The sequence below is a fragment of the Sphaerodactylus townsendi genome, linkage group LG02 (genome assembly GCF_021028975.2).
Source record: "Sphaerodactylus townsendi isolate TG3544 linkage group LG02, MPM_Stown_v2.3, whole genome shotgun sequence".
Classification (NCBI taxonomy): Eukaryota; Metazoa; Chordata; class Lepidosauria; order Squamata; family Sphaerodactylidae; genus Sphaerodactylus; species Sphaerodactylus townsendi.
The window spans coordinates 87,938,455-87,963,966 of record NC_059426.1 but is presented as its reverse complement, the minus strand read 5'-3'; positions in this window follow the sequence as shown (position 1 = coordinate 87,963,966).

Sequence of the window (25,512 nt, the reverse complement as noted above, 5' to 3'; positions counted from 1 at the left end):
ATGTGTGTTACTGCCTTAACTGATGCTCAAATCACTGATGTCTATGACAGTTTGAGGGAAGACATTTCAGGTGAAATTTAGGCTACCTGAAAACCTATCTAGGCAATAGCATAACTAAAACAGCAGAAGGAACCTTGCTGCTAAGTCAGAAAAGACAAAATTGAAGAGCTCATAGTGAGTACTGGCTTAGAAAGTAGCAAAAACACCTATGTCTACTGAGTTTACTAAAAGGAAAGAAGGATTCTGATGTTTCGCAGTAATCCTGGATTATATCGTTCTGTCATTGGAAGTTTGGCCCCATTTGGCAAACTGGACAAGACCAGATATAATGTTTGCTGTTAGCTATTTAAAGCAGACTTGTGTCTAAACCCACACTACATTAAGCGGCAGGAGGTAGGCGTCGTAAGTTAGATTTAAAGGTACACAGCATTTTGCTTGGTGATAGCTCTAACAAGGCAAGTGTTAACAGCTGCAGCAGATAGTTCTTTTGCGAGATGATTCTGCAGAAATAAGTCCTGCACAGGTTATCTTATTAAATATGCTGATGTTCTTGTAGTATGGAGATAGAAAACAAGGACAACAACTGCCTTGTCAACATCTGAGGCAGGTATTGTCGTTATCTGAGAGACATGCACAAGTTGCAATGGATGAAGCAATTGCTATCTGACTTAAAAGGTGCAATGTGTAATAGAACCTGTAGTCATTCAAGATGATTCACAAACTGTATAAAGTTTAGCTGAAGAACTGAAAGCATGAGAACAAGAATATGCATTGGTGTTGGTACCAGGAAATCGCCGAAAGCAAATGGTGCCGAAATCAGAGCAGATTTCTTTGTCTTATATTGAAAGTAGAAAACAATCAAGCTGACTTGTTTACTAAAGCAGTACCAGAACTGAAATTTGAGTATTATGTTGCCTTTGTTAGGTATTGTCAATGTTCTTATGTAACTTTTATTTGTAAATGGTGTATGTAATGACTGCTTCCCTAGGATATGAGAAGGGTGTCACTTGATAGTTAAAAGTGTCCATATCCTATCCAGCATGAGTCAGCATGAGACTGAGCTGACAAACCGGTTCTTACCTGTTCCAAGTGACCTTTAACATGATTGGTTGAGTCTTGTATAAAAGCACTTGTATGATACTGGTTCAGTGTTCCTTTGGGGAAACAGGTGTTAAGAGGCGAAGCACTTTGATTGTCTACTGAATATTCTTTGTTGTATATAGCTACTTGTACATAGAGCAACTGAATGATAAATGCCTTCTTATGAATGACAAAGCTGTGTGGAGTTTACTTCGTGAAGGTGGGAGTGTTGCTGTACAAGACCACTAGTTCTACTCTAAGTAGCCCCGCTCAAATTCTGCTATCACAAGGCTCCCAGTGGGATTGGTGGCAGTAATAGTAAAAACCCACTATAAGGAATGTTATGCTATACAAACGGTAGGTCCGGGGCTCACACCACCCGAGCCAGCCGTGTAGATGCTGGACCAGCAAGAGGCTTGCAGAAAGGTAATCTAGGGCTATAGTCCAGATGATGATCAAAAAGCCTCTGCCACCGGCTGACCCGGATAGCCCTAAGATAACAGATGTGGAGTGTGGAGATAATCTCCCGGGACGTGTCCCACCCAGCCCTCTCACCGCTGGCTCGCACGTCTTAGGGAGGGCAGTGATGTCGTCAAATGTCCATGTTTTCCCAACTCTCCAGCATGTAGATGGCCTTTCCAGTGGGTTCCACCAACTGCGCCACTGAGAGCATCCAGTTTTCTGGGTCACCACCAAAGTTCTATCCTGAGAGATGCAAAGTCGTATTGGCAACCTCTGCTGTAATAGAATGAGTGTAAGAGGTGCAGCACCCGCAGTACCAGAATTGACCACAATGCCGGTCGCTCTACTGCCACCTGTGGCGGAGCGTGGCACTGCCTCCGCCGTGTCTGATACTATTTTCCTATGGGAGTCTCTGGCTAGCGGCGGCCATGATGGAAAATAGGAGGGAGTTACTGCCACTGACTCCTGGTGTCGCAGCCGCCAGGACTCTCCAAGTCTCTTTTCAAGTGCTGTGTTTTCCCTTGAAGCGCCACACCACGCTATAGGCGTCGTGCTACCAAGGACCCCAGCCGGCGACGTCCGCTCCGGAGGGTGGGAGGGAATCTCTGCCACCGATTCCCAGCGTCGCCCCGGAACTCCGACTCCGGCTTCAGGCATTTCGAGCGCCACGCCCAACTCTCTCTGGCCACGGGGTTCCCGGCTCAGCCAAATCCGCGCAGAGGGAACAGGAGGGGGGAGCCCCTCTCTATCCAACTGCTCGCCAGCCCCGGCCCCAAACACCGGCCCGTTGACTCCAGGAGAGAGGACACTGCAGGGGCCCCGACGAAGGGAATGGAAGCTCTCGTAGGGGTATAGGCACGGCAGATGAAGAAAACGAAGAGCCAGGTACCTCATTCCGGTAACTCGATATATTTCGGCTTAGTTCTAAATGGTTCAGCTGAATTCCGCTTACTTCGTTGCGTCCCAGGCTCTATGTTGAAATATTATTGCACTCTCCTGACGTTCTTATTGCACTCTCCCAACGGCCATACAGACTTCCATACACCAAACCCCGCTCCCGGAGGGTATAAAAAGTTAACAGAGGTGGATAGAAATCTTACTCCAGGCTAAAAACGGGTGGAATTTGAAGTTAAAAATTTAGTTGTGGCGGAGCTCCGCTGCTGAGCTCCGGTGCAGACGCCATCTTGCCAAAGGGGAGGAGGGTACACTTTTCAGCTGAATTCCGCTTACTTCGTTGCATCCCAGGCTCTATGTTGAAATATTATTGCATTCTCCTGACGTTCTTATTGCACTCTCCCAACGGCCGTGCAGACTTGCATACCTCCCCATGCTACCAGGAAGCCTCTATGGGAGCTGTGGGGTGATGCCACATTGGCACCATGGCCTGCTGCCTCCTGCTGCCTCCACGTTTGGATGAAGCTGCCCAGCAGTATTCATTTCCTTTTAAGCTCATTCTAACCAATCCAAGGTCATTTCCGCATGGCGGCGGAAGGGGTTGGGTCGGCGTAGATGACTCTGACCCGACCCCTCTGGGACCGACCGCTCCAGAGTCGCAGGGCAGAGGGGGCGTGTCCCCAGGCCTCGGCGACGTGTCGGGAGGAAGACGTCAGTGACAGGTATGTCACCCAGACATGGGGGAAGGGAACGCGCCGTTCACACGGCAGCGGCTCCAAGCCGCTGTTTCCCAGAAACCTCGCTGGAAAACAGCGCGTTTGGAAAACAGCCCGTTCCTGCCGGCACGGTGCGAATGGCACCACCGGGAACATGCTGTTTTCCCCGTCCCTCTCCCACTCACCTCGTTGCCTTCGTCGCCCTGCTGGACTCCTAAGACCCTCCCTCGCTGTCCTCCGACCCCTGGAGGTCGGAGGTGGCAGCCGTCAGCGGAGTCTTAGAGGAGTCAACAGCAAGCGCTTACGAAGCTGAGGGGAGATAGGGGAAGAGCCGCCTCTCCCGCGACCCGGCCTCTGCGGGGCTGCTTTACATGCGCTCCCGATGCGGAGTGCCCCCCCTCCACCGGGCAGAATTCCTGCCGGTGCAGAGCGCCACTTCCGCCGAAAGTCACGGAAAGGGCCCCAAGAGATAGAGGAAACAGAAAATGTAATTATTGATGGCAGTTTTGCAACCTCTGAAAAAGGCTGATTCTATTAGAAAGATTTAAACCCCATCATATTATATTGCAACTACTGGATCCACCATCATAGGATATTTCACTATTGTAATCATTCACTTTTTTGTTGATTTTTTCCACTTGCCCTTCATGTTGGAGATGCTAGATATGTAGATATGCGGCCAAAAAGTATAGTTTTCAGCCATTAGTACCTCAAGCATTTGACAGCTAGCAGAAAGAGGACCACATCGTTATCATCTTACTCAGTCCCTGTCCATTAAATTGTTAATAATGGTCTCAGCAATCAATCAAGGTACAGCTGGACACAAAGAATTCTGCTGCCATTGCATTCCTGCCAACAATGCTCACAATAACTTTTTTCCAGAAATAGATGAAACAGCTCCTGCAATGTAACAGAGGTTGTCTGAATTTCCCAAGAAAAACTCAGCTCAGTGAAGTTATCATAACTAGCTCCAGCTAGATTGCCCTTAATATTCTCAAGACCTTGTACTTCCTTCATGTTCTCCTCTAGCTTGCTTTTTAGATAACTTGAGTGGCTTGCTTTTTAGATAACTTGGCTTCCTCTTTTCTTCCCAAGAATAAAAATAATACCCTTTTTTGTTCTGAACTCAAACTTCTTGGCCTACAATTAAATCCAAAGTCTTCCCCCAAATCAAAGGTGTTGTGCATTTGTGTGTGCTTGCTTGCTTCACTGCTATGACTGCAGCTGTAGAGGCTTTCTGTCCCAATAGCACTTTTCCCAATAAGCCTCTGCTTTACTTCTTACTGTATCTCTTTGCCTTGCATTTCCTTCTTCAGTGGCATAAATTGCCTAATGTATGTGACTGCTTGAAAGAACATAAGACAGCAGCTTCTTTAGCACAAGCATGAGAGGCAACAAAACAAAATCATTTTCCTTTTGCTGAAGGTATCCTACTGTGAATTTCAACTGAAATTAGAAAGTGGGCCACATTCACAGTGATAAATGTATAGGCTCATGTGTCCTCCTGACCTCACAAAGGACAATACTGCACTGGAAGTGGATGATGATATTGTGCAATATGGTTCTAACTCTTAAGGAATGCTGGGTTGAAAAACAAATTGAGATTTTGGACTAGGATTATCCTACCAACCACTTTCAGTCATCCCCTCCACTTGTATGAAACCAGCTGATGCAAATTACTTGCAAGTTTTGCTGTAAATCATAATAAATAAAGTTTCTATGACAGAGACAAGCAATACTTCAGAGAAAGTGTCAGCATCTACAGTGCATAAGTTACATTCATTGAAATTTCCAGTCTTTCGCAAGCTTATCTTGGGCTCTGAAGGCCAATTAAACTGTAGATCACTTTTGTAAGTTTCAATGCAAGTATATGTGGAAAATATTGCTATAATTTTGGAGACGTCAGCTTTGCTATAGAATATGATGCCCAAATTAAAAGAGCATCTTTACTAGAGTCTTGAGAATGCACTGAGGCACAAGCAAGTAAGCTGTCTTCTGTTAAGATAAGATATTGCTGTGGTTGTTGACTGACCATGCCTCCCCTTTGTTTTGCCTGAAAATTAGCTAATAATGCTCAATTGATATTTCATCAGTGTCAGGAAATAGTAGTTTGGAATTGCTCTCTAGCTTTTGAAATGACAAGCTCATCAGTGCTTGATGGAGGTGACTCCACACTCAACAAGGGAAGAAGACTATTATCAAAAAGCCACTTTGAATAGAGAAAGAGAGAGTTCAGAACTGAGAAGAGAAAGAGAAATTGCTCAGATATTGAAGCTGTAATTTGTAATGCAGATACAGTTGGGAAGCTGTATAGGTTTGCTGCTGCTTGCTGCAGGAATGTCTGCTTCCACTGTGTTCTATTTGTGTGAAGTCAAATGTTATTATTACACTAATTATCAATTCTCACTCATCCAAAGAAACTGAAATCCTGTAGCACTACCCCAGAACTTCCTACTTTTCAGGGAAATTATGAGCAAGTGGGAGCTTTTCCACACAATTGTATTATTCCTGACTTTCCTGGGAGTTGATCCACAAGCATTAATGTGGGTGTGGACTCGATTCTTCTGCATGACTTCTCTCAGTTTATTTTCTTCAACATATGCCTTAAACTATCAGAATTTTCAAGGTGCTGTTAGAATAATCAGGTACTGTCATCATCATTGACATCATCAGTAGCATCATAGTAACCCCTTTTATTTTTTGTGGTCTTGTTTCAATATATTATAATGGTGGCATTTTTTAAAAAGGGCACTAAAATACTTATACATCAATATATCACCGTAATTATAGATCAGGCCGGTTCTCAGAATTTCCACCTTTCATTTTTTTAAAGAAAGTCTCCAGCTCTTTCCCTTGTGGGGATATGTTTTCCCCCTATTTCTCCATGATAGCAGGTACAGACTTAAAATTTGTTTGTTAAAAATTAAGGTTGGCAATTCAGAGAAACTGCTTGAGCTACCATTACAGTAGTCTATCAATATTTTAGTGGGTTTTAAAAAGAAAATTTAAAAAATGAAGCCATTTATTTTCAGGGTTGGGATGGGGGGAAGATGTGGGAGTGATTTGACAATGATAAGTCCAGTCAATGAAAGGTGATCTGAAAAAGGGGGTAGGAAGCGAGTGGGCAGGACAAAGAAAACCAACAGAAACATCATGCATTAGGAAAATGGTGACTCTAAATCTGAGCCCTTTGGAATAGGGCGGGATAAAATTGTGATAAATAAATAAACTAACTTCCATAAAAATACTAGAGTAAAAGCTGTTTCTAAAGAAATGAAAAAAAGGGTTAAAAGGAAACTAACAAAAAAAGGTGAAAAGTAAAGGCACAAAATGTATGCAGAAACCAGGGGAAAATCTGAGCAGTATGGGGCCAGAATTAATGAAAAAATCCATGTGTTCAAGAATATTCAGATTATTTTCATAGTAACCTTTTTAAATGTAACCAAATGTGTCGACAACTTTATTGCAAAAGTTGCCTAAAATATTTCTTATATCATGTTTTTTTTAATTTTCATTTGATTGAAGGTTTCCATTGCAGTTATGATCTGTACATTTGAAATAAATATACGTTTCATTTACTGTATCCTTGGAATTCCGTCATTCATTTGCCCTCACTCCAGAGGTTCACCAGGTGCCTACTCTCTTGGAGTTTTGGCACCTGGCAAAGTCTGTACTCTTTATCTGGGTGTTTGACTGATTTTTCCCACTGGGAGGGGGCTCTCTTGAGATGTCTGTACATCCCTCCCTTTTTTGTCGTTGGCTGGGGTGGGTGTGGGAGATTTTATATTGTGTCTGGGTTTTTAGAACGGGGCTTTATTTTGTTTTATTTATTTAACAAAACTATTAAATTTCCAAAAATACAAAAATGAATAATAAAAAGGAAAACAACAATCTGAATAATAATTCAAATGTCATTAGGAATAATAAAGAAATAAAAGGAATACAAACAGAATAAGAGGAACGATATTAGAAAGTATAAGGAAGAGGAAACCAGAAAGTTTAAACAAGGAAGAAAGCAAAAGAAAAGAAAAGAAAAACAGGCAGTACATTAATCTGCAAATTGTCTAACCATATAAGAAAAATTGTCAAAACTACCAAATATTCTAAATAAATGTCAAATATAACCATTCTTAACTTATATCCTATAAACTCTTATTAACATATAACAAAGTTTTGATTTTTTAGGTCAATTCCATTTCAGCTATCTTCCATCAGCTGAAGGCCGATCTTCTTGTAAGTCATAGCAATATCCCATTTTACTTATTTCCTATTCTCTGTATTATCTCTTAATTTGTATGTTAATAGGTCCATATTTCTATATTGCAGGACCTTTTCCATTCATTCCACTCTTGAAGGTAAATATTTCAATTTCCAGTGTCTTGTGAAAACCATTCTACCTGCTGTTATTAGATAAAAGATTAAATAGTTATGCCTTATTACACCTTGATTAGTCTTATCAAATATAGTCAATAAATATAACTGTGATTTCTTAAATTCCAACATTCATATTATACCTCTGTGAATCATGTCCCAATATCTCTTCACTTTTTTACAATCCCATCAAAGGTGAAAGAAAGATCCATCTTTCTTTCCACACTTCCAGCACCTTGGGGAGCAGGCTTTATGCATCTTAAACAATAAAAGGGGAGTCAGATACCATCTAAAAATAATTTCAAAGTATTCTTCCTAATGTCAGTACTAGTGGAAAAGTGTCTCCCATGCATCCAAATCTGTTTAAAAGTTTTGGACCCATTTTATCATATTAGGTTTCACCAAGTCCATTTCTGTGTTATAGGTTAGCATGATTTCATAAAGTTTGCTCACTGATTTCTCTGTATTACTATACAATATTTCATTCACAGGTAGTCATTTATTCATAAATCCAAACTCTTTTTGTCATTACAAAAACAACTCTTAAATTAGGAATAAGTAAACCAATGGCATTGTAATCCATTAAATTTAATCTTGCTTTAAATTGATAATCTTGTCCAGAATATATTAAGATATCTCTATATCTAGGCCAATTTTGATCTTCATTTCTGTCCTTAATCTGTAGGGCCTCCATTCTGGAAATCCAGAGTGGGATTTTAGGATATAGAGTATCTCTGTATTTTCACCATATTTTCACTAGAGGAAGTTTAATCAAAAGGTTATTGCATGGATGCAATTTCTTATTATATCTTTTCCTTGTTAGTCATAAGTCATGCCTACCTTGATATAAGTTATATCTTTCCAATTTTAATAAATTCCTATTGTGAATTTGGGTCAAATCTTTAATTGAGTTCAGAGCATTAGCATCATAATAAGTTTGTAAATCAGGTAAGTTAAAGCCTCCCCTATATTTATCATCGATTAGATAAGAATATTTGATTCTAGGTTTGAGGCCATTCCAAATAAATTCTGTAAGTCCTTTTTTCCATATCTGGAAGGGTTGATTTTTAGAAATGATTGGGATATTTTGAAAAAGAAATTAAGTCCAGGTAGAATAACCATTTTAACTAATGCTAAGTAAGGATAAATTGATTTTTTGCCATTTAAATAGATCTTTCTTAATGTTATTCCATAATTTTTCATAAGTATTTAAACATCAATTTTGGTTCTTATTTTGTAGTGTTATCCTATGGTATTTTACTTTTTGCTCTACTTTAAATCCTGACAACTTCTCTAAATTTTCAATTTATTGATATTCTTAGCTAGTATTTTTGTTTACTTGTTATTAATCTTATTAATTACTTGTTATTAATCCTGATAATTTCCCAAATCGTTCAATTATTGTTAATAAGGTATTTATTTTCTCTATGGGTTTGTCTAAAAATATAACTATGTCATCAGTGAATACTCTCAACATAGGATTCTTCCTGGATCCTAATACCTTCACTCTCTTTATTATCTCTAACTGGTTCAGTAGGGTTTCTAAGACTATTATCAATAGAAGTGGAAATTAGTAAAAGTGAAAATCAATATAAATAATGATCTATTAATAGTAGGAATAATAGAAGATAAAAGGGTGAATAGAACTCTGGGACCAATGTATAAAATTATGATTAGAGCTGCACATGCAGTGATAGCATTGGGCTGGAAAGATAATAACAAATGGACCATCTCAAAATGGTTGGAATATGTATGGGAACAAATACAGTTAGAAATTTTTGAGATGATGGCAAAAAAATATGCTATGGCAAGAGAAATTAAGAGATATGAAGATATGGACAATGTTTGAGACCTGGAGGAGAGAAGCCGGATTTAACGAAGAAATCTGGAAAAAGAGAACATGGAGAATGGAACTTCTGCTGCTTGCTTGAATAACAGGGAAAAAGAAGAGGGGGAGGGTGGGGAAAAGGGGGGAAATGTATAGTTAGAAAATGTATTGTATGTAATGGTTATATAAACATTCTATACAATACATTTTTTTAAAAAAATCAATAGCAGTGGAGAAAGCAGGCAACCCTGCTAGTTCCTTTTTCAATTGATATATTCCGATATGTCATTGTTACTTTTCAATTTAGCTTTTTGAATGATATAAATAGTCCTAATTCCATCTAGAAATAACTCTCCTGGTGCCAGCTGTTGCAGCACCCCCACCTGTGGCCTCCAAGAGGTGGGGGTTGCAGCAGCTGGCCAGGGCTGGGAGCCTGCCAGGTCCACCCAGCCTGGCACTGGCTGTTACCAGGCTGGCCCCCCACCTCAATTGAAGGCCATGAGCAGGTGCAGCCTCCGATAGAGGTGGGGGCGGCAGCAGCCGGCAGGGAAGCTCTCATCAGGCTCTCATCAGGGCAAGCTACAGGGTGAGTGGAGCTACCCCCATACCCCTTCAAGCTCCCTTGGGCTGGGCCGTGCTGCCTGGAGGGCAGCCTTCATCTCAACTGGGCTGCCAGGCCATGGAGAGCTTCATCCAGATCTTTTCCCACCCCGCCCCTTAAGCTTCTTGGGCCACAGAAGCTCTCGCTAGGCTCTTGGCAGCCCAGTGAGCTTAAAGAAGGGCGGAGTGGGAAAGCTCTCACCAGGCTCTCCACAGCCCAGCTTGAGTTGGGATGGGGGGGACTTTCTCTGCACCTTCTGTGGCCTGGAGAGTTTGGGAGTGGGAGAGGGAGGGCTGAGATGGCTGTTTCTGGGCCCTTTGTGGTCCAGCTTGAGTTGGGGGTGGTTCGGAGGGTGTATGGATGGGGGGAGGAGGAGCGGCATGGGGTGATATTGTGCCCCCCATGTGACAAAATGGCTGGTACCTGGGGTCATCTGATCCCCCATGTCCCTGGGGGTGGTACACCCCTGGATGGGACACACTGAAAAGGCAAGTGGCAGCGTTGTGAAAATTTTTTTTAAAAGTACCCTGTTAAGAGTTTGTAGTAAAATAGAAAAGAACTGCCTAGGCATAATCTTTCAAAGGAAAATGCAGTTAACTTTCTTCCTGTGTAACTGTTCTTCATTTTTTTTCTGATAATGGCAACATACAATATTCTAGAATGTTTTTTGTACTCATTTAACCAGACAGGTTCACAGCTGAGGAACATTAGAACAAGTCCTTCTATTAAATGTCTAATTTGAATATACTAAAGGCACCATTCTATATGTCAAAAGCAGGTACGATATGCTCACAACAGACAGATATCCTTAATTTAAATCACTGAAATGTTGGCTGTGGGTAAAGAATTGTTAACCTCCTAATCTCTGCACTGAAGAACAATGGGATTCCATATCATATCTTGTACTAGCTCATGTTATTGAAATAGAGTTCAAGTTTCTACAAGTGCAATCCTACACAGTCCATTGAAGTCTATGGACTTAGAAGAGTGTAATTCTTCTTAGGAGTTAACTATTAATCTTCCAGTGTTGCTTAGAAACAGCTTGGAGTTTGTTACTCTTTGTCTTGTGGACCTGTAAGATCTCTTTTATGGCCAACTCACACTTTAGGGAGCAGTTGTCTTTGCCACTGTGGTGAGCACACACACTGTGAAGATATGTTTGGAGAACACTGTGAATACACCTCTGGGGGAGGCGTTCATTACATTCCAGATATATAGGTCTTACTTTATGTTGCTCTTCACAGGACATACTGGTGTACATGCAGCAATATTAGCTCTTGTTTCTTATATTCTTAATCTTGCTAAATCTCTCATTTTCTTTCCCCATTACTTTTATTAGCAATATTTTTTACACAACCTATCCAGAGGGCACTGAGCAGCACCTCCTGCTAATTTTTAAACTTATCATCCTTCAATGTCCGTGATCTCTTGCCCTTGTTACGAGAGGAAAGAATATATGCTTGACATCCCTTACTTTGGAAAAACTCTAGAGGCCAATATGCTTATTCCAGAATATCAGAGTAACAATGAAGGTCAGAAACTTTAACTTGCCATGCACTGATTTTTGTCAAGAAGCAAAAGCAAAACTGCTCATTTTCTTGTTAGCAATGCCTTTCTAGTGCATCCCATGCCTGTCAGTGAGTTAATAGAGCATCTCAACCCTGTCTCCCCTGCCCCATGCCAGCCAGTCAGCTTTTACTAGTTAACATTTTAGAAAATGAGCCTTGGTACATTACAGCTTATCTTCTTACCATGATGGGGGCGATGAGACCTAACTATAACAGATAGAGAGGCCTGGCGATACCACTTTATAATACTGTATAACTAGAGAATTGCTATTGTAGGTAGAGAAAAAGGCAATAAAACAGCATTGATATCCTGCCTGCCCTCTTATAAGATTTATTGAATCAAACCTACCAGAACTGCTAGACAAACAATTTTCAGCTGCAGTCTGAGGCATGACAATGGCATCGCATCAAAAAGAAATAGGTAAAGTGCACATGTTTGTGATACCCTCAGTGACACACCACAGCAGGCTACTTATGATTGTTCTCAACATTCCATTTCCTTCTGTCTCCTTGCTTCTATCTGCACTCTTCTCTTTTATCCCTCAGAATTCCTCTGATTTTGTTCATCACCTATACCCTTCCAACTCCTTGCATTTTATCTCCCTTTCTGCCATAATCCTTACATTTATCCTTCTATGGTATTTTGTTCCTCCATCCGCTTATACATTTTGGATGCAGTCCTACACCCTGAGGTGAAGTCAGGATTGCAGCTTTTTCCTTTCTTTTCACATTTCTTCAGTTCACATCCAGTAGCACTTAGGGGATTGGCAGCTCAATACTAACCAGAGTTATATCCTTCTAAGCCCATTGAAATCAATAGTTAAGATTGCACTCCACTGTGGCAAACCATTACTATGAAACTGTTTTCAGAAGAAACCCAAAGACAGAGTTTCAATGGCCCTTCTGCCCTTCTTATTTGCAGCAGTGAAAAGGAGTCTACCTCTGCCCCTCTCCCTGGCAGAGGGCCCAGGGAGGAATAGAGGGAGCAGTGGGGCATTATTTAATCTAAAATCATTGGCCATGCTCTCATCCAAAGAGATCTTTCAATTACTGAAAAGGAGGTTGTTGGATCAGGAACATCAAACCCTAACAAAAAAAGGCCTCCAGGTCTTGCTCTCCTCTTGCCCTAGCCATTCCTCATATTGGAAATAGGGGGGCTCAATACCTTCATCAAATAATTGTTCCCAGGCTACGAAGAGCAATGATGCTGGCCCACTGCAATGCTCTTCCATCAGCTGCATTAAAAGGGAGATTCACCAAAAATTCCCTATCATCAAAGGCTATGTATGTGCAATGGGGATTGTATAGACTTCACAGACCATATCCTACTTTACTGCCCCTTTTATGCCATACCCAGAACCAAATATTTATCATCCTTGTTGATCAAAAAAGAACATGTGCCTAATTTACAAAGGATTATCTTTTTATTAGACAATCCCAGCAGTGATGTAAATGATGCAGTTGCTAAATTTCTTGACTTGTGCATAACCCAGAACTCCTGGAGTAAAATTTGAACAATACCTTCCTTCCCCTTTGTTCTCTTCTTTTTAATGCAGAACCCTTTGGGGAGAGGGCGGTATCATCATCATCATCATCATCATCATCATCATCATCATCATCATCATCATCATCATCATCATCATCATCATCATCATTATTGTAGATTTCATTGCTGCCAGATCTTTAGCTGGTTGTTGGCCTTCATTACAATTCGAGCCTCACCCAGAGGCCTAGGAAGTTGTAATGTATCAGCGTAGTATTCATGCGGATCCCAGCAGGGCTGCCTTCTGAATTTAACAGATGTTAATTTTGTCAATTCGAAGATGTTTCAAGTGCTGCCCTAGTGTTTTGGGGATGGCGCCCAACATGCCGATTACAACTGGGATGACCTCAGCTGGTTTGTGCCATAGACGCTGAAGCTCGATTTTCAAATCGCGGTATCTAGTGACCTTCTCGTGTTCTTTTTCAATGACCCTGCTGTCACCAGGGACTGCTATGTCGATGATGTTGTTGATGATGATGATGATGATGATGATGATGATTATAATATAATGTATAAAATTCATTTTATATTTTTTAATTTATATCCATAGTCTTATGCCAGTTTTTTCTTTCCTTATTCAGCTGAATGAACCTGTATTATTACTATGCCAATAAAGGTCCCTTGAACTTGAACTGAAATAGAGGGAGCAACTATGACTATCTACAGTTAGCAGATTTTCTTCTTTTTTGTATATTGGGACAATGATTGTGAGCCCCCAATCATTAGGAATGTGTCCAGGAGTGTCAATACAGGTAAACAGTGAGGCAAGGACTGGAACCCAAAGTCCAACCTCTTTTTAATGGCCTCTGTGGGAATTAGCTCTTTTCCTGGGCCGATAAGATTCTTAATCTCTGTTGCTATCATGGGTTCCCACTGGTAAATTTTCTATATTTTGGCTACAGTATCCATTTTCATCAGTGGTATCCATTTAAAGTCCCTGAAAGTATGTTTCCCATATCTCTAGAGGAATCTGGCACTCCTCCATAGGTGGACCATTACCTTGGGAACATGATATGACATGCTAAAATAAAGCTGAGTCATTGGAACTGACTGCATGAATGGGTTGTGACCAGCTGTTTTTCATAGCTTCCTTTTTTGTATTCTAGCAGCTGTTTATAAAGTATCTTCTGCTGGAAGAGACTGAGTGAAGCAGTTGGAGTAGTGTTGAATACATAAGCTTGATACGAGGTGGCAAGAGCTTACCTGGCATTGACACATTTATCAAACCATGGCTTAGAGTGGTGCTGTTGTTGTCTCAAGGCTGCACTGTTGTTACAGGCTAAATATTGGTTTTGTTATTGGGTCAGAGTGTTGTAATTTTTCAAGAGTTCATCAGAGGATTCCGCTGATATCAGGGAGGACCAGAGGAACTGTAGACCATCTGAGTCCAATATCTCAGTTTTTTTATTTAGATGGATCCATTTAGCTTGGCAATAAGTTCTTCCAACTGGCATTAAAGAGGATTGGTAATGACCCTCAATACGTGTCTTTCAGGTAAAGGCATTTAATTGAAGCAAGATTAGAAAGTGATCACTGTCAAACCTAGGTATAACCTTTACAGTATAAAGGAGAAGGTTCCCAGAGACAATAATATAGTCAATAGCATTCATTCTGGTCTCAGATAGGGAGGTGAATTCAGTTGGGTGGTCCCTTTCAAGGGACAGCTGGTCACAACTTATTCATGCAGTCAGTTCCAATGACTATTTAGTATGTTGAAATTTAGCCTAAAGGTTATTTCAGCCAACCAGAAGCCTGCACAATTTGAGTTCTGATCTTTAGAATAGTGAGTGAAGGGAGATCCATCGACTTCAAAATGAAGTTGGAACAACTATATTTTGCATACAGGGTGTCAATCTTTGGGGCCCAATCTAGCATTAAGGTCCCCTCCCATGCATTCAGTTTTAGAAGTGTAAGATCAGCAGCACAAGTTTCCAATAGGGTCAACAAGGCTTTGATCTGAGATTTCTTCCTGAGAGCACTTTAAGGGTAGATGCTGCATGGAAGTGAGAAGGAAGGAAAGCTGAGGACATGGGAAATGATAAAAGTAGGTTGGTAGGTGAATGGGAAGGAGAGAAGGAAGCAGATAAAGGGGAGGGACTATGGAAGCTTTTAGGGAAGGGAAAGAGAAAAAAGTAAAGAGGGAGAAATGGATGCTTCAGCTTGCTTATGTTCTGGTTTTCTTGAAAGGTTATACTGCTTTCCCTCAGCCCATACCAAATCAAACTGACATGTGAGTGTAAGAATTACTCATTGTGATAATTCATATACTTTTCAACAAATTACAATGAAACATTACCAAATGCCCACTAGCACACAATAACTCAGTTTGTCCCATGATTATATAGCTGAGACACAAAGAAAAAAGAACCCCCTTTAAGTTGAATACAAAGCAGCTGGGGGGGGGGGGGGGCGAGTGCCAATACAAGAAATGAAGAACTTGTTTTCAGCATCAATTGCCAAAATAGGCAAAGGTCTTGAGAGCTTCTTGCCAGATCTCTGCAAGGTCAAAATTTTCTATGGTCAAGGAGTTAAGACATAATGCAAGAGTCCTTCAAAAACAGGGAAATGACAAATCAATTACCAATCTAGCAACTGCACTGAAGCACAAATAAAAGGAAGGTGGATCTTCAAAGCTGATCTTCCCAAAGCTGAGGTCCCCAGATTAAACATTGGAAGTGATGCTGTTTCAGGATGGAAGATAATCCATGTGGTGGGATTCAAATAATTAAAAAACCGGTTCTGATGGTGGGAATTCAAATAATTTAACAACTGATTGTTTACAAGCACCATTTTATTCATAAGAAAACACATTTATCAGTGAAAATTTAAAAGGGAAAATGCCACATTGTCCCCAACCTTCCCAGCTTCATTAAAAAAATCAAGTCTCTAACTCCTTCCATCAAGGACGTAGGTAAGGGGGGGTTCTTGGGTTCAACCCCCCCATTGCATGTCTGAAGCTCCACCCCCCGTTTGTGGGTTTTTTGTATTTTACAATGTTTTTTTGGTTTTTGGCCTGCAGGGGGCACATTTTTAGGCTAGCGGCACAAAAATTTCAAGATATCATCAGGTGACACTCCTGATAATACCAGCCAAGTTTGGTGAAGTTTGGTTTAGGGGGCCCAAAGTTATAGACCCCCAAAGGGCATGTCCCCATCCCCCATTGTTTCCAATGGGAGCGAATAGTAGATGGGGGACCCATTTGAGTGTCCATATCTTTGGACCCCTTAAATAAAACTTCACCAAACCTAGGTGGCATCATCAGGATAGTCTCCTGCAGACACCACCCAGGTTTGGTTAAGGTTGGTTCAGGGGGTTTAAAGTTATGGATTCCCAAAGAGGGTGCTCCATCCCCCATTGTTTCCAATGGGAGATAATGGAAGATGGGGGCTACATCTTTGAAGGTCCACAACTTTGGACCCCCTGAACCAAACTTTACCAGACTTGGGTGGTGTCATCAGGAGAGTCACCTAAAGATACCCTGAAAGTTTGGTGCTGATAGCTTAACAATTGCACCCCTGACAGCAGGCACCCTCCAAATTTCCCCAGATTCTCCTTTAAAATCCACCCCCTCTGGAATGGATTTAAAGGGAGAATCTGAGGTCCCCAGATTAAACATTGGAAGTGATGCTGTTTCAGGATGGAAGATAATCCACCCAGTGGTGGGATTCAAATAATTTAACAGCCGGTTCTGATGGTGGGAATTCAAATAATTTAACAACTGATTATTTACAAGCACGATTTTAACAACCGGTTCTGCCAAAGTGGTGCGAACCTGCTGAATTCCACCACTGAATCCACCCCAAAGCAGCATCACTTTCAATGTTGTTTTAACTGGGGACCCCAGATTCTCCCTTTAAGATGGATTTAAAAGGAGAATCTGGGCTCCCTAATTTAAACACCATTGAAAGTGATGCTGTTTGGGGTGGATTCCAGCATCACAGCAGCCACCCATGGGGGGGGGGGACCTCAGATTTTGCACCAGGCTCCGTTTTCTCTAGCTACCCCTCTGCCTGGAGGGGAGGGGGAAGGGACTGTTGGTTGCCAACTGGAAGCCCAGCTGGTGGGGGGCAGGGCAGGGTGGGGGGCAGGGCAGGGGAGTCTGCCACCCCTGGCCTCAGAGAGCTGCTTTTATAAGCACTGAGGCCAGGGGTTGGGCTTGGGGAGGTGTGGCCATGCCCCCGGGGGTGGGTGGGGGCATGGTCTTACCCCAGAACCCCCCTAAAATCTATACCTACATCACTGCCTTCCATTATGGAGGTGTGCCTTTTCCTTTATATCTCCACAGTGGATGGGATTAGAGGCTTACTGTATAAAGGAATGAAAGCTGGGTGTTTAGAAGATCTGGTTCTGAAACAAATATTGCTATAATGTCATCGTATTTCATTCCACAAAACATCTGGATATATTTGTAATGTGAGAATGCTAATTAAAAAACCTTTTTGAATTTGAAGTATAATGCAAGTGTGGTGATCTACCTTCTTTACTTGAGCAGAATTCAACAGCCTTTTTATTCCTAGTTGGAATGATGATGATGATGATGATGATGATGATGATGATGATGATGATGATGATGATGATAAAAGATCGCACAAGGAAGCTGATGAAACTGTAGATCATGTACTCAGCTGCTGCAAAAAGATCGCCCAGAAAGAGGCACAACTCAGTCTTCAAGATGAACCACTGGAATTTATGCAAGAGTTACAACATAAGATAAAAGCTGGTGGGAACATTGTCCAGAGAAAGTCACAGAAGATCAAGATCTTGTGGGACTTTCAAATCCAAATGGACAAAGTGTTGGCACCTAATACACCAGACATTACAGTGATTGAATTGACCATCATTGATACAGATATAGCTGGTGACAGCAGGGTCATTGAAAAAGAACATGAGAAAGTCACTAAATACTATGATTTGAAAATCGAGCTTCAGCATCTATGGCACAAACCAGCTGAGGTTGCCCAGTGGTAATCAGCACCCTGGGCACCATTCTAAAAACACTAGGGCAGTACTTGAAACATCTTCAAACTGACAAAATTAACATCTGTCAGATTCAGAAGGCAGCCCTGCTGGGATCTGCATGAACACTATGCTGATAAATTCCAACGTCCTAGACTTCTGGGTGAGGCTCGAATTGTAATGAAAGGCCAACAACCAGCTAAAAACTGGCAGCTGTGATATTAAACAAAATTAAATAATAGCAAATATCCCAAATAGCTATTAAATGCAAACTCCTGGAATATGCATGTGCAGTGTGTGCAGTGAGTGGCAAATGTTTTACAATGGGCACTCAAGACATTCTTAAAGTCAACACAGCTTGAGATAGCCTGATTTCCTGAAGAAGCTAAAAACTCTGTGGGGACGTCATTGTTCACTGGAAATTTGAGACTAATTTTCACTGCTCCAAGATCTGGTGGAGCAAGAATTTATTATAATTGTGCAACATTTAATATACCATGAAAAGACGAAAAGTTCTCTGTGTTTTTGCACAGTGTATCAAATCCAACATTTGACAGTAAAATATAGTCTCCAGATTTACACTTTAGGAAAAAGAGGCTTTTCAGCCATACTGCCATTTTATTTTCTGAGCCATTGAATGGTTGAGCTGAGAGACTGATGAAGTGACAGGGTGGCACATTCCAGGAAGATTTACTAGTGTTATTAATATTGAGGTTTTAACTTGCATTCTCCATGGACAAAAGAGGTCATCAAACTGACACTGAAGAAAAGAGGAACAGATTCTGGGACACGGCAAGCCTGCTGTTTCAAGGGGTTATTTTGATGTCCTATATGAATATGTGGGACACTTCCATTCTCTGCAAGCTACTTGGCAGTCATTCAAGGCCATGCTGAGTTTTCTGTTTCGTCTACATTTCAGAATGTTCTATTTCATCTTCATTTGAGAACACATTTGTTTTGATTTCATTTATTTTTGTCATTATTTTGTTTTCATTTCCAATGGTTTCCCTTGGAAACAAATTTCTGGCTGGAACTTCTTTGTTTTCTAACCTGCTATGATGAAATTTTGAGAGATTGTACCACTCATTCATGGAGTTGTCCCTGCGAAATGCAAGAGGGGTAGAATGGAGACCCAGTAATATAGAGCAATTTACATGCAAAGTCTCTTTAGATTCTCCTAAAGGACTATGATAACCATTCAAGCATATAGGTTTGCATATATAGGGTTTTGTAATGTAAAAAAAATCCATTATTGATTCTTGTCTACCTTAAATGCTAACTAAGGGATGAATGAAACATAGGGCCTTTCCCCACTTCTCCTGCTGCTGCTGTTGCTGCACGCTGCTCTGAGCGCGTGGCATCCCTGGTGCGCGTCTGGGCATCCCCATGACCCCGCACTCTGCGCGGGGTCATCCAAAGGCGCCATTTTCGCCAGCGCCAGGGATGCCACGCACTGAGTGGGCGCAAGAGCGGCAGCGTTGGGGCGGCTGCACTGTTGCCGCCCCTGACGTGGGGAGTGAAGTGGGACCCCGCGCTACTTGTGGAGAGTAGCGCGGGGCTTAAGGTAAGTGGGGAAAGGGCCATAGTTAATCATCAAAGCATTAAAAGCTGAAAAGGCAGCAGAGGGGAATGTATACAGTAGCAAAAATATCACTTAGAGCTTTCTTTCTCAAAGATGACATTTTTTCTTCTAGCATAAGTTTATAATTTAAAGTTTATTATTAAAACTCTAAAGGACATTATATGATACAGAGTCTAGGGGGCTTTCCGCACTACAAAAGGGAGTGAAGGTCGACTTGGTTCCCTTCAATGGGGGGCGATTCCTGGCTGTCCGCACAGCAACTTCCTTGGCCCCCTGGAACCGAGCTAAGTGGGCGGGATCATCTTGGTACCTGTTTCACTCCTCGATCGTGATTGGCGCTTGTGTTACGGCAGGAAACGGGAACGTTCTTTGGTTTTTTTTACAGTTTCCGTACGTCGCAGCTACGTAGCATTGACGCGCTGAACTACTTCCATCGCAGTCGGAGCTACTGAAGCTTTGGCTGTAAAATTTTTCCAGTTTAATCGTCGCTTTGAAACGATCTTTGATATCGAAGCCAAAACGTGAGGGAAACTGTATAATAAAAAGCCGCGCTCTCTGCCCGGTCCACGACTCTCCCGTTCTGCGCATGTCTGAACTAAGCGGCTCCTGATTGGTTGAGTGGATGCAGTGTCGTTTCGATGTGTCCGCATTTCGAAGCTTCGAAGCGATATCGACCTTGTTCCACCAGCGAGTCGCGGTTCATAACTGCGACAGGGATGTCGCGGTGCCGAGCAGGGGGAACAGAGACAAGACAACGTCGAGCTCGGTTGTAGTGCAGATACACTGAGTTGAACCTGAGTAGAAACCGGTACAACACAGTAAGTGCGGAAAGCCCCGAAGAATATCTACACAATCTTATTTAACCCAGAGCAGGTACTCACTTTTAACACAATTGTTTTGAGCAGCAATACAAATATGAAGTCCAACTAGCCAGAGATAAACTAGAAAACCTCAAAACATCCTTAGCTAAGCTGCCCAGTTGAACTAGAGAGCCTCAACCTCAATATACACGCTCTGAGGTTAGCCACTTCCCAGGGGTATGGAACACAACCCATTTACTGTTGTGGCATGTAGAAGTCTTGGTCATAACTGCTCATTTTAATAGTAATTGTTGCATCAATATTGTGTTAAATCTCATACCAAGCTTCCCTTCAAACTGCCTTTCAGATTGCTCCAGTCAGGGTTAGGGGTAGAGCAAGTAATATGAAGATTCCTTATCCTGAGCTATCTGAGGTGATTCTACACTGCAAAGGTATAATGGTTTGCAGTTGTGATAAAGGAACCCATTTTTCTGTTTTCCCATTCACACACATGCTGTGCAGGCAGTGATTGGGGCCCTTGGAAACAATCTGGGCTGCTGTCGCGCCTTCAAACAGAGATGCTTGTCTTTTTAAAAAAATTCCTGCAACACATATGTAGCTATGCAGGCATGCAGAGATGAACCCCCAAAGCCATGCCAATCGTTCCAAGATACAACTGGCTGCACCTGCATAGTTACACGGATGCAACCAGAAAACTTTTTTTTAAAGGAAAAGGGGCCTTCCTGCTGCAGCAGGGCAATGGCAGGTGAATTCTCCCTAACAGAGGATGGCGCAGTGGAAGGGAGGGAAATGAAGAGCCTCCTGCCTGGCCGTTCATGCAGCAGCAGTTCCAATATTTTTCAAAAGGATCGCTGGTTTAGTGATTTAAAAAAACAGGTTGGGGAAAATAAAATGGGGCAGGCTCATTTTGGCAGCGGGAACTGTGCAAAGCCCCCCCCCCCAAGGATTATATAGCATCCTCCACCCATTCTATTTGGCCTGTGCGGAATCGCCCATAGATACTATTTGGCTGGCAGTGATTATCAGCCTACTTCTGAGTTGTTTTATCAGGCACTGTGGCCTTGGACATCTGCATACAAAACACAGCTCTAACACTGAGCCAATGCCTTCATTCTCATGGAGTGATCATTGTCTAAATTTGATGGATACATGAGAACATAAGTACAGTCTCCAGTCACTCTGGAGGACCAAACAAAGGGCATAGAGGCTGAGAGTCTTTCCTTGATGGATCTGTACTCCAAAAATATTTCTAACCCACTTTTAAAGCCATCTATTGTCATAGCCATCACTATGTAGACTTCAGTGGACTTCACAGTTTGAGTAAAATATCTTCTTTTGTCTGTACTGAACCTATTTCCCAACAACTTTATTGAGTGCCCTTGAATTCTAGTATTACATGAGAGGGAGAAAAAGCTCCTTCTATCAATTTGCTTTACCCTATGCCTAATTTTGTAAACCACTATCATGTTTCCTCTTAGGTATCTTTTTTTCTACACTGAAAAGTCCCAGTCTCCTTAGGCTTTCCCCAAAGAAAAGGTACTCAGGTCCATTCTGCACAGGCCAATAAAAGTGGAGCGCAGTCAGCGTAGATGAAATTGCTGCTGCCTCAGGGTGTTCGCATGGGCAGGCGTCCTGTGGACAGCATGTGAATTGGTTGGGCTGTGGGCCTTCACACAGAGACACGGTATAGTTTTTTTAATTGGTCACCCATTTCTGCATAGCTATGCAGGAATGCACACATGAACCCCCACAGCCATGCTGACATCCTACAAGACCCCGAGAGGACCCTGTGGGCCTGCATGTCTACACAGAAGAGAGCCGGGAAATTTTTTAAAAATCAGAAATGTGGCCAGAGTAGAAGCACCTCCTGCCCAGCTGTTCGTTCGGCAGTGGCTGCAGAATGGTGTTTTTGAAAAGAATCACTAGTTTAGCGATTCTCAAATACACTGGTTTGGGGAAAATAAGATATTGCAGCTTCATTTCAGCAGCGGTGGCTGTGCGAAGTTCTCCCCCAAAATGGTATTTTTACTGTTCCCACACCACTGTTTTTGGCCAGTGTGGAACGAGCCTCAGATCCTTTCATCATCTTGGTTGCTCCTTTGTTGTACTTTTTCTAGTTCTGCAGTATCATTTTTGAGATTCAGTAATCAGAGAGCTTCATAAAGTATTCCAAATGAGGTAACACCATGAATCTATTGAAGGGGTGATATAATACTACTTGTTTTATTTTCAGTCTCTTTCCTAAAAATCCCCAGCATGGAGTTTTTCACTGTTGCCATGCACTGTGTTGACGTTTTCATCAAACTTTCCACTGCAACCTCAAGATGTCTTTCAGTCCCAGTCAGTTCAGACAGCCTCAGTGTATATTTAAAATTAGGGTTTTTTTGTTTCAGCATGTGTCACCTTACACTTACACTAACATTATTTTGCACATTTTTGCCAATTCATCCAATTTACAGTGATACTCTTGTAGCTCTTCATTATTTGCCTTGGATTACACCATTTTGAATAATTTAGTATAATCTGCAACCTTGACCACTGTATCACTCACCCCCAATCCAAATTATTTATGATACATGAAACAAATTTGTAGAGATAATGTATACCTGACGGGCCTGCATGCAATCAGCAGTGATTTTACTGCAAGGAAAGTTTCCAGATTGCCTTCTGATCATAAGAATCATAAACTAGATATATAGAAATACACTACAAACTGATGTGACTCATTGGGCATATCCCGCAACACCAAGAATCTAATCTAACCCTCAGTAGCATTGTTAAAGTAGCCCATATGCCTATGGCTAGATCTTGTTAATAAAGAGTGGGCATGAAATGATAAGTTCAGGCTTTGCTATATAAGATGCACCTGAATAACCAGGGGCAGCCATTGCTGCTGGGGTGAGCAGCGCAGCAAAATAAGGGGTTGCAAGGTAGGAATTGCATGCTGCAGAACCGGGTGCATTGATTGGTTCCCAGCCGCTTTGGGGGAGTGGTTTGATATATATGAGACGCTTCTCTCCCGTTCCGCTCTTCCCGGGCGGCGTAGACCCAGCAAGGCGGTGGTTGTGTGGTTGGCGTCTCGCATAAGGCCTGGAAGGAGACTGGTTGCGGCCTCTAACCTTGCCTTTTTTTTTTTTTTTTTTTTTTTTCCGACTTTTCCTCACCTTGCTTGTTCTCACTTTTGGCTATTTATTTCTCCTTGCTGGTGCAGTGGACCGGCCTCAAGGCTTCGCATGTGGGTCCCAAGCGGCCAAGAGCAAGGAACTCTTCGGGCAGAGCTCGAGCCCCTCTTAAATAGGGTTCGCCCAGACCCCGAACCCGTGAGGTCTCCGGTAGAGGCGCCCTGGTGGTCGAGGCGGATTGGTGCAGCTTACCGCCGGCGGCTGCGACTTTGGGTCTGTCCTCCCTATTGGCCGGGTGAAAATTGGCTAACAGTGGAGCACCCTTCCCGGTGGGGAGGGCTCTCCCAGCCCTGCCTCATGACGGAGCCGGCCGGGCGACGCGGCACCTGATCCTTTCCTGGTAACGCATAGAACTTAGCGGATACGCTGATGCACTCTCTCGCAGCCCCTCGCGGCGTAAGCTAGCGAAACCGTCCCCCGCTGGGTGCAGGGGCCGGAGCCCTCCACGCGCCAGCGCGTTGCCGGGCGCGGCCCGGCCGCGGGCACCTGGCCCGAAGCGGGCGGAGGCGAGGCCATCCAGCTCGCCGCCAGTCAGAAGCGTCCCACATCAGTGGACGATCCGCTGGCCCCCCCTCCGCTCGAGAGCAGGAGGAGGGAAGCTTAGTCGTCAGGGCGCTCCCGGCCCTCCAGGACGGCCTCCAGCTCTTCATCTTTTGGGTGAGTCCTCCGAGGACGACACGACGCCCAGGTTGGGGAATTTTGGTTCCAAGGGGAACACGCGTGCCCGCTCTCCCATTTTGGATCGCATAAAATCGCAGGCGCCTTTAAAAGCGGGGAGGCGACACTTCTCCCAGCCCGGCTCAGGATGACCATGTGACAACCCGCTTCTGGGTCCCACTCCTTCCTCAGGGAAGCCCCTTCGAGCGGGCGCTCGACGGGTACTATGTCGATATAGCCCAAGTTTCCGGGCCGGGGAGGGTGAATATGGCTTGTCGGGGAAAGCGGACAGCAAGCTGCAGCCGTAGCCGCATCTTTAGCAACTGGCTGCAGGGTTTCACTGGAGATCTTCTGGCCCTGCGAGCCGGGCCGCTTACTACCCCCCTCGCGAGGCCTGGCACCTGGCGACCCCACATGTCCCACGCAGCGTTGCGAAGCTTTCGAGGCGCTTCGGCCGGGCGAAGCAAAGCAGCCATTGCCTACGATGAAGCTTTGCCATCCGAAGAATCGCGTCTTTACAAGGAGCCGGGTTCCCATGGGACTCCTCATCCACTTCCACTCAAAACCTGGATGAAGTCAGCTCGCCCAGCCGGGCCTTGAAAGGGGCCGTTGCTTCAATCTGGGTTCCCCGGTAAAAATCCGCAAGCAAGAGCTTTCCGGCAGGCGGGGCGAGAACAAGGGGGCTTTGTTGGGAATTCAACCCGGCGCTTGCCAGCCGGCCCAAGTGCAGGTTTGAGCATGTTTGTTCCAACTGTTCTGGCAGTCATGGCAGAGCTGAAGCTGCTCCAAGTCGGGCGGGCGCTTCCCGCTGCGGCAGGCCCGTCCCTCGTGCCCGAGGCCCTCGCCAAAAGATTCCGGTGGTCAAAGCAGTGCCCCGCTACCGCGAAAACATCATTGACGCATTCTTTCTCTGAACTGCAGTCGCCCAGCCTTTGCTGGTGTGGCTGCAAGCGCTTCCCGAACGAGGCGTGTCACGCTACTGCTGGGGCAGGTTTCCCCTGCTAATCGCTTCATAGACCCCGAGGTCTGTTCGCTCGGTATGCCCTCCCTGGACAAGGCCCATATCCTCCATTAGGCAGGCAGGCAGGCACTCGCTGGTGCCCTTCACTGGCAAATCTGTGACATTCAATCTTGCTTTCCTCGGCTCCTGCCCATTTCCCCCCTGGACTTCTCGGAAGCTGCTGGGCATCCATTTCCAAGGCAGCTGGTATGTGGACAAGGCCATGCCCATGGGCTGCTTCTTTGCCTGTG